Genomic DNA, 12,630 nt, shown 5'->3' with positions numbered 1-12,630 from the left:
GTGTTTTAGGTTGAGTCACGGACGCTCCATCCCCTTCGGAGGACGGCCCCATCGCTTAGGCGTCGCAACGAGCATTTGCATGCCCTGACTAACTTGCTCCTCTAACCTACTAAGACGACTATCAAAATCTCCCGAAGCAGAAGTGGACGAATCCTTGCCGTCCAGACCAGCTGCCACATTAGTCTGGGCAATCTCCTCTCCCTTACTAGCCACAACGATCTGGTCGACCACATCACCAGCCACTTCGGCCACCATCGCTTCTTTTCTCACCAAATTTGCTTCCTGGGCCATATTACCATTTTCTCACCAGTTAATTTGATGCCGTTTGATATTTTTCAGAAGTTGGGCAGGAACGAAGATGAGCTGAAGTGCACTAATATGAGACTCCAGCTAGCTGACGGTGCTATTAGCAACCCACGTGGACTTTTGGAGGATGTCGAAGTCACAGCGAGAGGAATCAAAGTGCTGGCAGATTTTGTGGTGATTGATGCAGGAAAAGACATTAGAGGAGAGAACGGACATCTTGTTCTGCTTGGCCGGCCTTCTATGGCTACTACCCAGACTCGCATTAATGTGGGATCTGGAACTTTGAGTATGGCCGGGTCAGGTAGATCGGTAACGTTCTCCATTTTCGATAAGAAACCTGTTATTTCTACTCCTTTATTGCATATCTGTTCTTATGTTGAGATTTCTGACCCTGTGAAAGAAGTGGAAATTTTCAGTGCTGACAAGCTCACCAGCACTGACAATCTTTTGCCAGCTCTGAGCAGCCTGCCAGCTCTGATGAGACCGCCAGCTCTGACCAGGCCGCCAGCTCTGATAAGGTCGCCAGCTCTGGCGAGCACCTGCCAAAATTATGCTGAGGTGAAATTGATGAATACCTGCCCGGAGGAGGACGAAATTGTGCAAGAGTTTCTTGATAACCTGCACGATGAAGTGGCCATTGCAGACGAATTGTTGGACAAGCTGCCACATGAGGAAGTAAAAATGCAAGACTTCTTAGCTGATAAACATGCATTTTTACCTCTTGGTGTGTCATTTTTGATGCTTAATTGTGAGGATTTTGTGTGTTTGATGGTCTATTTGAGCTTATATTCGTTTATGGTCAAGAACTTGTTACTTGCTTGTGTTTGAACGAATTTTCAGAAATAATGAAGCAGAATTTGGAAGAATTGGATGAAATACAAGTTGTAGTTCGTCTCAATAGGAGTTTGTGAGCGCAAACTGATCATAAATCGGAGTTCGGACGAGAGAGAACGAGTCAAAACAAAATCGCTGCGCAAAGCTGTCAGGAGTTCTGTTTCGTCACGCGGGCCAGCCATGCGGCTGCGCGACGTGGCCGCGCGAGTCGCCGTATTTCCGCCCAAAATTCGTTTTTTTAGCGATTTTGGGTATTTTTGAGAGCTACAAGACCTAGGGCATATAAATACTCCCCAAGAACTTATTCTCTGAAAACTTTTATCAACTTATATCATATTTTAGTTTTCCTGAGAGCTGTGAGAGACAGAGAACGGAGCAAGAGCAAGATTGAAGATTCTCAACTTTACTACGGTTTCATTGTTGAATGTTTTACAGTTTTATTGAGAATTGTATTCTAGTTCATATGTCTATGTGTGGCTAGAATCCCTTTTTCCCAGGGTTTAGGGAGTAGACATGATTTGAATTTCTGACTGTTTGATTTAATTAATTGAGATTGTTATTCCTTTTTATGTTCTTGTTATAATTGTTTGCTTTATTGATTGGCCACCAATTTAGCATAATCATAGGTTTTAATTTGAGATCGGGAGATGATAATTATTACCTGAACTAAGAACATAGAACACATTTACTTTAATTCTAAAGGGAATTGATATTTGTGAGGGCGTTAATCCTAGGAACTTTTAGGAGTTACATGTTAGAAGTGCGATCCATGGATGTTAGCCTTGCATGTAATCAACGGTTTGTATGCCACGGGAGTGGGTATGAACTAGCTTAGAGATTGCCTTAGGAATCATCTTATTAATTGAATTGAACATGTTAGTTAGGAGAATCTGTTGAAACCTTTGCCTTGGGAAATCTTCTCTTATCTGTTTCTCTGTTTCGCAGCTTGATTTGTTTTCTTTCCTACTGTTTATTTTTTTAGTTTTAAAAACAAAATTCTCAATTTCGTTTGTCCAGATAAAGTAGAATAATTTAGGATAGGAATTGATAAAAATCAGTCTCTGTGGAATACGACCTTGCTTGCTACTGTACACAATTGCACCCGTACACTTGCGGCGTGTTAAATAAAATAGCGAACAAGTTTTTGGCGCCGTTGCCGGGGACTGATTTTTATCAGTACTATCTGCTGATTGTTTGATACTAATCTGGATTTTTTTATTTCTGTTTATTTAAATTATGTTCTTTATTTTTCCTGTGGTCTTGATTTTTGGTTCTGAAGTTTGCTAGGTAGTTCTATGGCTACCGCAGAAGAAGTTCGTGCTCTCAAGGAGCAACTGCAGCGTTTGATTGAGGCGCAGGAAAACCGCGATGCTCAGAAGCAGCCTCCCATCAATGAGGCGTTCACTCCGCAATATCAGTATTACGAGCCTCCAAGAGTCAACGCGAATAACTTCGAACTTAAGACTGGTTTGATCACCATGGTGCAGCAAAACCAGTATGGAGGTAAAGCCGTGGAGGACCCAAATGCACATCTGGCGCAATTCCTGGAGTTGTGCAGCACTGTCAAAATGAATGGAGTCCCTGATGACATTATACGACTCCGCCTTTTCCCATTCTCACTTCGGGATAAGGCAAAGTCATGGTATCAAACTCTGCAGCTGGGAGCTAATCCAGTATGGGGGGATGTGGCAGATCTTTTCCTGCGGAAGTTCCATCCTCCCGGGCTTACATTGAAGTTAAAGATGGAGATTCTCCAATTCCAACAGTTTGATGGAGAGACTTTGGCTGAAACATGGGAAAGATACCAGGAGAAGCTGAGGAAGTGCCCGTCCCATGGCTTTGATGAGGGGACTCTGGTGGTCATGTTTTACAATGCATGTGGAGAGCGTGCGAGAATGTTTATGGATACAGCAGCTGGAGGTTCTCTGCTCAAGAAAGGGAGCTCGGAGGCAATGGAGATCATTGAAAGCATGGCCACTACCAGTTATCAATGGCCATCCGAGAGAGTTCAGTTGAAGAAAGTTGCTGCTGTGTCCAGCTCAGATCCCATGGCATTGATTTTGACTCAGCTGGCAGAGATGAACTCGAAAATCAATGCTATGACTGTTGGCAATCCTGAGCCGGCTGTAGAGATCCCGACAGGCGTAGAAGATGCCAACTACATCAGCGGTAGACACTATGGGAACTTTCAGCATGGGCAACAGGGCGAATACAATAGTGGACAACAGTTTCATCTTGGAGGGCGTCCACATCCCAATTTAGCTTATGGGAATCCCAATAATACAATTCAACCTCCACCAGGCTTCTCGGTAACCAATGGCATGATAAATGAAGAGAAGAAGCCGAATATAGAGGAGTTGCTGATGAAGTTCATGTCCAAATCCGACGAGAGGATGGAAAAGTTGGAGTCCAATGCCGTTGCTGTGGGGACTCAAATGAAGATGTTTGAGACCCAATTGGGTCAAATAGCCACCGCCGTCAATAAACTCCAACAGTCGGGCAATCTCATAAACAATGCCAAGGTGAATGCCAAGGAGCAGTGCATGGCCATCAAATTGAAGAATGAAGCCACCTCTGAAGGTAGCCATGGATCTCGTGAGATGGAGAGAGGAGAGCTATCGTGGAGAGTCCATGAGGAAGGCCGACGACTTCCACCTCATCTGCGTCCTCCTGGGTGGATGCCATTTCCCCAACGTCATTTTAAGATGGTTGATCTGCCGAACGGGACTACACAGGAAGGGGCCATGACGGCAAAAGATGAGAGTGCACAACTGATTGAAAAAAGAGCTGAGGAGGTCACTGTTGAGGTTTCTGGCAGAAAGAAGGATGAAAAGCAAAAAGCTACTTCGCCAGCAACTGTGACTACACCTCTCCCTCAGCGCCAGAAGAAAGAGAGGGGACAAGAGCAGTTCTCCAAATTCTTAGAGATCTTCAGGAAAGTACATATTAATATTCCATTGGTGGAAGCACTGCAGGAGATGCCGCAGTATGCTAGATTCCTGAAGGACATTATCTCGAGGAAGAGGAGGCTGGGAGAGTTTGAGACGGTGAATCTCAATGAAGAATGCAGCGCAATCTTGCAGAGGAAGCTGCCGGCGAAGGTCAAAGATCCGGGCAGCTTCACACTTTCCTGCATTATTGGAGGCCAGCATTTCGGAAGGTCACTCTGCGACCTGGGGGCGAGCATAAACCTCATGCCTTTATCTGTTTTCCAGCAGCTGGCAATTGGAGAGTTGAAGCCGACATCAATGAGGCTGCAGATGGCGGACATGTCGGTCACTTATCCTCGTGGAATTGTGGAGAACGTGCTCGTGAAGGTGGGGGATTTTATTCTCCCTGCCGATTTCGTGGTTCTAGACATTGAAGATGACAACAAAATCCCGCTGATTTTGGGGCGTCCGTTCCTTGCAACGGGAAGAGCTTTAATTGATGTGGAGAAAGGAGAGCTCACACTGCGAGTTCATGCTGAGAGCCAAACTTTGTATGTCTATGAACCATACCGCATCCACAAGGACGAAGTGCCCAAGAAAGCAAAGGATCCGGGAACGGTAAGTGTTGATGTATTTAATACATTTGATACAGATCCTTTTTCTTGGCAGGACCCAGGTGATCGAAAGTTGGAAGGAGGCATTTTGGCTGGCAAGAGTGGAGCAGGGAGCAGCTGTTCGCAGCACTGCTTGTATCAGCCTCCTTGAAGAGTTTGATGTTCTGTCGAGCTAACGACGTTAAAAATAGCGCTTATTGGGAGGCAACCCAATTTTCGGTTAGTTCGTTTCTTTTCGTTTGTTAGTTTTTTTTTTGTGCCCCACAAATCCTTTTCAAACTTATTCTCCTTGGCGGTGAAAAAGTTTGGGGGGATGTGTCTTTGTGGGTGCATTGTTTCTTTTTAGTTGTTTTTGTTTGTTTTGTTGTTGAGTTCGTTAGTCTTGCTTTGGTGGTTTCTCTGTGATGTTACCTTGATGGAGATGTGAGTAGTGTAGAGATTGGTTAGATAACTGGCTCATGATGATTTCTGCTTTAAACTTGTGAAATTGCATGCGTTTGTGTTGATATTGTTGAGATTGAGCATGATTGATGAATGATAAGCATGGTCTCTATGTGTTTGCAATCAATGAAATAAGCTGTGAGATTTGAGCCTTGACTGTCACTATTTTTACAGTCTTATTTCTTTTACTCGAGTGATTGTTCAAGCATGCTTGTTTCTCACTAGAACTTGTCTTGGTTTCTCCCTCGAGGTCACATAGCTTGCTTAATAACTGTGAGATGATAGAAGGCCATCTTTGCTAGCCTATATATCCCATACTTGTCCTTTTACTATATATGATCCTAGTTCGCCCCTTCGAGCTTTTTATTTTCCATTTTATTTGGTTTAGCCGTGGGTGGGAGCTTGGAGATTGTTGTTATGGGATGGTTGGTTTGTGGAGATGTGTGATGATGGTTTATGAACTTTGATCTTGATTGAAAAAATCCTAGTATCCTACAACTCGTTGAAAAAAAAAAGAGAAAAGAAAAAGAAAAAAAGAAAAGAAAAGAAAAGTGAGACAATTGAAAAAAAAATGGGTACATAGGATGCATTAGAAAGTCATTATGTCATGAGAAATAATTGTTGTGTTGTGGTGGATTATATATTGAAAAAATTGGTTTTGTGCAAGGTGGAGGATAGAATTGAATAAGAATGCTATAAGGTTGGTGATGATGTTACTTTGATTCGCATCTTTTAGTCACTTAGCCAAATATATCCTACCTTGCCAACGAGCCTACGTTACAACCTTCAATAAAGACCATTTTGATCTTGGTTATAGGAGCACACGTGTAGTGGTGGAGAGGTGAGACGATCGACAAGCCTATGGCTGAGCACTTGTCTTGCTTGAACTGAGCGTATACACGTCCATGATCTTGATTGATACACTTGAGAGTTGAGAGTTCTTAAATTCTATATCTTTTTGGCGAGGACTGCAAGTCATTGAGACCATAATTTGAAGTTTGTCATGAGTGTGATATCTTGATGATGGGAGATACAAATGCATGTTGTTATTTTTATTGAAAAATCTGAAGCCACAATGTTATCCACTTTTCTCTGCACTCTTGTTGATCCATTCTTGGTTCATCTTTGTTTTGTCCGAGGACGGACAATAGTTCAAGTTTGGGGGGTTGATAAACATGCATTTTTACCTCTTGGTGTGTCATTTTTGATGCTTAGTTGTGAGGATTTTGTGTGTTTGATGGTCTATTTGAGCTTATATTCGTTTATGGTCAAGAACTTGTTACTTGCTTGTGTTTGAACGAATTTTCAGAAATAATGAAGCAGAATTTGGAAGAATTGAATGAAATACAAGTTGTAGTTCATCTCAATAGGAGTTTGTGAGCGCAAACTGATCATAAATCGGAGTTCGGACGAGAGAGAACGAGTCAAAACAAAATCGCTGCGCAAAGTTGTCAGGAGTTCTGTTTCGTCACGCGGGCCAGCCATGCGGCCGCGCGAGTCGCCGTATTTCCGCCCAAAATTCATTTTTTTAGCGATTTTGGGTATTTTTGAGAGCTACAAGACCTAGGGCATATAAATACTCCCCAAGAACTTATTCTCTGAAAACTTTTATCAACTTATATCATATTTTAGTTTTCCTGAGAGCTGTGAGAGACGGAGAACGGAGCAAGAGCAAGATTGAAGATTCTCAACTTTACTACAGTGTCATTGTTGAATGTTTTACAGTTTTATTGAGAATTGTATTCTAGTTCATATGTCTATGTGTGGCTAGAATCCCTTTTTCCCAGGGTTTAGGGAGTAGACATGATTTGAATTTCTGACTGTTTGATTTAATTAATTGAGATTGTTATTCCTTTTTATGTTCTTGTTATAATTGTTTGCTTTATTGATTGGCCACCAATTTAGCATAATCATAGGTTTTAATTTGAGATCGGGAGATGATAATTATTACCTGAACTAAGAACATAGAACACATTTACTTTAATTCTAAAGGGAATTGATATTTGTGAGGGCGTTAATCCTAGGAACTTTTAGGAGTTACATGTTAGAAGTGCGATCCAGGGATGGTAGCCTTGCATGTAATCAACGGTTTGTATGCCACGGGAGTGGGTATGAACTAGCTTAGAGATTGCCTTAGGAATCATCTTATTAATTGAATTGAACATGTTAGTTAGGAGAATCTGTTGAAACCTTTGCCTTGGGAAATCTTCTCTTATCTGTTTCTCTGTTTCGCAGCTTGATTTGTTTTCTTTCCTACTGTTTATTTTTTAGTTTTAAAAACAAAATTTTCAATTTCGTTTGTCCAGATAGAGTAGAATAATTTAGGATAGGAATTGATAAAAATCAGTCTCTGTGGAATACGACCTTGCTTGCTACTGTACACAATTGCACCCGTACACTTGCGGCGTGTTAAATAAAATAGCGAACATTAGCTCACTTGAAAGATGATGCAGCCGTTGAAAAAGAATGGACTGACATGCTGCAATGCAATGATGGTGTCGTGCAAGGGTTGCAGTGCGTACTGCCCTTGGAGGAGAAGAAAGAGGAGAGCTTGCGATCTGGCTCCTGAAAAAGAGTTGGAAAATTTTTGAATGCGATGAGCGCTGTATGCTCATTAGGAGGACCCGCAACTGCAATCAAAGAGAATGTGTGTTCACAGGGACTAAGGCAGCTGAAGCTTCAATATGATTTCGGTTAAGGGTTTCTCTAAGTCGGGCTGGAGACTTTAAAACTAGCGCTTTGTGGGAGGCAACCCACAGTTTGCTTTTTGTTTTCTTTATTTTTTTGTTTCCTTGTTTTCTTTTGTGTTTCTTGTTTTGATGTCTTTCGTGTTGGTTTAATCTTTTTAGTGTTCTTATTCTTGTTGCAGACGAGTTTAATCGCCAGCGCTGACAAACTCGCTAGCGCTGTCTAAGGTTGTCAGCGCTGACTTTTCAGCCAGAGCTGACAAGGCCGCCAGCGCTGACGAAGGACGCCAGCGCTGATTTTTTTCCCTCGCAGAATTTTTAAAGCAAGTAGGCCGCAAACCCTATACCTCACGCTGTATGCTTTCAACCTTCGATGCTCCTCACCATGCTTCTTTTTCTCACTGCCAATAATCAGGGACGTTCCTCTAACTCTTTTTATCTTTTGCCCTGAGGACATGGCTTTCTTTTTTGTGGGGGGGGAGGTGTCTTGTTTTGATAAGTGCTTGTGCATGCTTCTGATTAGGTGATTGGTCCCTTTGTTCTTAGCTTGTTATTGGATGCCTGCTAATTGTTATGAATGTGTGGAAGAGATGGTTTTTGATGTGAATTTCGGGTTAGTGTTGAATGGTGGTTATTCTGGTTTTGCTTTTGACATATGTTTCTTGTTTGTGCAAAGAAGTATGAGTTTTATTGCAACACGGTTGTAAGTAAGTAAATCGTGATTTGTCTGGTAGATGCTAGATGGAGTGTTGTCATTGTGATTGCCTACGATCGTATCATTATCTGTGAAATGTTTGAATGCTGAAAATTCTGGCCAGCTCTGAAAATCTGCCAGCTCTAAAAATCGTGATAGCTCTGAGTCTCTGCTCCGCTAGTTTAACTATGAGCATGGAAAACCACGTGAGAAGACTTTGGATTACATCCAAATAGTTTTATTTCATGAATTATAGCTCAACTGTCGAAATCTAAGTGATTAAGCACACAAAGTGTGAGAAAGGAAAAGTTGTGAAATAGAGATACTGATTATAAAGGCGATCACATTAGGAAATTCACTTCTAGCGGAGAATTGGGCCTGATCGAATTATTTGCATTACTGTTGTGTTGCTTCTTAAACTTTAAGTTACTTGCATGATTTGAGAGATATGTGTTGATAGGAAAATTTTGAATTGACTTGTTGAATGTTTGGATGGAAATAATCATCATGGAACGCCCTCTTCCTTAGATTCATACTGATTTTGCTTGAGGACAAGCAAAAAGCTAAGTGTGGGGGGGTTGATTTATGCCTAATTATTCTTAATTTGGGGGTTTGATAGTGCTAAATTTGAGTTAAATGTTCTGGAATTTGGTGCGTTTATGAGTCTATTTGATGTGTTGGAGGAAATTTTGATAAAATAGGAGGAAGAATGCTAAGTTGGAGATTTTGGATTAGAAATTGCGTTTTTGGGCTCAAAGTGGTGCGCAGGGCTGACAAGCCGCAGCGCTGACAAAGCCGTAGTACTGACAAAGCTGCAGAGCTGACCATATTCAGAGCTGACCTCCTCCAGCGCTCGCAAGGCCGCCAGCACTGGCAAGGCCGCCAGCGCTGCCTACATCTCCAGAGCAGATTATATCTTCAGAGCAGACTACAATTCTACAGAGCTGAATATTCCAGAGCTGACTTCGACAGAGCTGACATTCACTCGCCAGAACTCGCAAGACCGACAGAGCTGTCATTCGTTCGTGCAGAGCTCAAGCTGCCAGCGCTGACCAACTCTCCAGAGCTACCTACGCTAGCACTGCTCCAGAGCGGGCATTCCTTCGCCAGCGCAGTAGAGACTTGCCGAGCACTTTATCCCTTGCACCTTCCTGTGCGCGCACGCCTGCCTTGATGTTTATCTTTTAGGCCCAGCTTTGCAAGGCCCTCTTGTTCTCATTAGGGTTGATGAAAGGCAGTCTATAAGAAGGGCTTAACGTTCATGATCAGGATAACTCTTCTGCCTCCGGCACATAATCTTTCAGCCTTTGGACCAAGAATATCTTCCACCTTAGGCATCACAATACTTTACGGTTTTTATAGTTTTTCATAGTTCTTTAGTTTTCATAGTTTTCGTGCTAAGTTAGTTTTCAATTCCGTTTATAATTTAGTTCTCTGTTTCGAGTTGTAATCAAGTGACAGTGATTCTCTTCTCGCGACGATTTTGGTATTTATTATTTACGTTAATTCTTTGTTTCTACTTGAATTATGTTGTGCTTTCAATTTGCAATTTTGTTTCTGTCAAATTAGATTAGAAGTTTTTATTTAAAGTTATTTAAATTCTTAGCGTAGTAGCTTTAATTCTTAGTAGTCTTTACTTTATCGCTTTTAATTCTGCCTAGAGTTTAATAGTTTATTTCCGCCTCGTATTTGTGTTTTGTTCTTTTCTGCCTAGTTATATATGAGTATAGTTTTAAGTTCAGTTTTCAATTACAAGTCTTAGTTTAAATTTAATATTCAAACCAAAACTTTACTGCTTTCGATGTGATACAATTAGGAGCCCTGTTGAATCTTCCTTGAGAGACGACTTGGGTCAACTTATCATGTCTTGTTCTATTGCAAGTCAATCTAGAGGTGTTTTAGGTTGAGTCACGGACGCTCCATCCCCTTCGGAGGACGGCCCCGTCACTTAGGCGTCGCAACGAGCATTTGCATGCCCTGACTAACTTGCTCCTCTAACCTACTAAGACGACTATCAAAATCTCCCGAAGCAGAAGTGGACGATCCTTGCCGTCCAGACCAGCTGCCACATTAGTCTGGGCAATCTCCTCTCCCTTACTAGCCACAACGATCTGGTCGACCACACCACCAGCCACTTTGGCCACCATCGCTTCCTTTCTCACCAAATCCGCTTCCTGGGCCATATCGCCATTTGCTCCTGTTGGGTATCTTCGCCTAACCAGGGTTCACCACTTGGTTCTCGAACCTCCTGTCTTTCCCACTCGTGCTCAAGCACTTGAATCTTCGTCTTCTTCTTCTTCAGATCTTCGACTTCTCAACACTTCAGATCTGCACAAAAGGGAAAGAAAACAAGTAAAGGTGATAAAAGAAAAGAAAGAAAAGAAGATGGGGATAGATAGAGTTCAGAGAAGGGGAAAAGGTGTCCTCGGGACACGGTGGGGCTCAGATTTTTCCCTAGAACTCAGCAACCCTTCCGGCAGCAGTTCGATCAAGGCCAAAGTGATGAATATGGAGCGGCTTCTCAGATCTCAGCCCAACAGAGCCACCAATCAGCAGGAGCCAAGTACAGAACTCCGATGGCTCAGAAACTTCTCAGGTAACCACCAAGCAGAGCTCCGGTGAACTGGAAGGCCCGGTGATACCACCACTCACACAGGGAATCCCGTACTATCAAAGAAACAACCACACTTGAAAGGAATAGCAGAGCCTTTCTCACTTTGATAATTCGGTTATCCCCATATGAGAGAGCATCAGGGATATAAAGGAGAGCAGCAGGATAACGGGAGGGGGAATCGCCATTGAAGGTGATGGAGAAACCAAGACAAAAGGGCGGTGGGAAGGTGGAGAAGTTGGGGAGTCAGGGAGAGAGAGAGAATTTAGGGTAAGGGAAGCGGCACAGAGTGAAGTGAGAGAGAGTGGGGCTGGGGAGGGGTATATCAGAGAGGGAGATGGGCTAGGGTTAGGACTGGGCTCGGTTCTGGGCCCTAAAATTGGCCCAGACCACAGAAAAGAATAAATGAGAAATGGGCCAACCTCACAGCTCCTAAAACCAAAGCATCAGGAACATCATCAACGATAAATTCCTCATCCATCTCCTCTTCGCTATCCGACATAGTAACAACCTGCAATAGATCTGGCCCATAAGCATTCTCCACGAATCCCTCTTGCTCCAAACACCTACTTTGATGCTGACCTTCGACAAACATGAGGCTTGTTGCAACTTTATTAAGATTGAGATTTTCGTGCAAATTAAAGCTAACATGACAATTTGATGGCGTAAATTTTCATGACCATACCGACGTCATTTAGATTTGAGCATTGACACGTCATAGCCAACTCACACAATTTATACCACTTGGTTGTCATGTCAGCTTTAATTTCGATGAAAATCTTGTATCAATTTTAAAATTGGTGTGTAAAATCAAAAATCGACCAAAAACTATATATGAACTTTAATGCCGATAATCTAAAATAAATATATATTGAGTTATTACAAACAAATCTATGGCTGTAGCAGCACAAGTCCCTTTCAATCAATTCATGCCACCAAACTAAGTTGGCTATTTAATGAAGCCTGGTGTAATATAGTAATATATATATATAGCATCTTATTTAACAAATTTTAGAATGTTAAAAACAGTGAATCTTGTCCCTAGTTTTTGGGGTTTTGCTACATCCTAGCTAGTGATTAATTTCAATAAATAATTAGACGAAAACGACTAATCCATCCAATAATCGTGCTACTAATTCGATAATTTTGCTAATTTACGAGGTTATGCATATGCTACGATCAATGAATATATCGAATCTAATATCGACGAATTCACGTGTAAAATATAATGCAATGTCACCTAGCTAGATTGCATGTATTGAATTAGCCGTGATTTCTTGGTCACTGTTCTTAAATGAGCAACCACTTCGTTTTGGCCTATATAATGCATGAAAACAACGTTTTCACAATATGTGCAGTAGGTTTGAGGTGTAATCGAATCGAGTTGAGTAATGTCGTGCTCAAGTTTGATTTGTTTATTATGGAGTCGAGCCTCGAATTTTGTTTATCGAATACTTCGAGTCTCATGAGCCTGTTTGAGCTTAATCAAATATTTCCAAATTAACTTTCTAAA

The sequence above is a fragment of the Salvia miltiorrhiza genome, chromosome 2, assembly GCF_028751815.1.
Source record: "Salvia miltiorrhiza cultivar Shanhuang (shh) chromosome 2, IMPLAD_Smil_shh, whole genome shotgun sequence".
NCBI lineage: Eukaryota > Viridiplantae > Streptophyta > Magnoliopsida > Lamiales > Lamiaceae > Salvia > Salvia miltiorrhiza.
The sequence above is the reverse complement of the archived record's forward strand: the minus strand, read 5'-3'. Positions refer to the sequence as shown.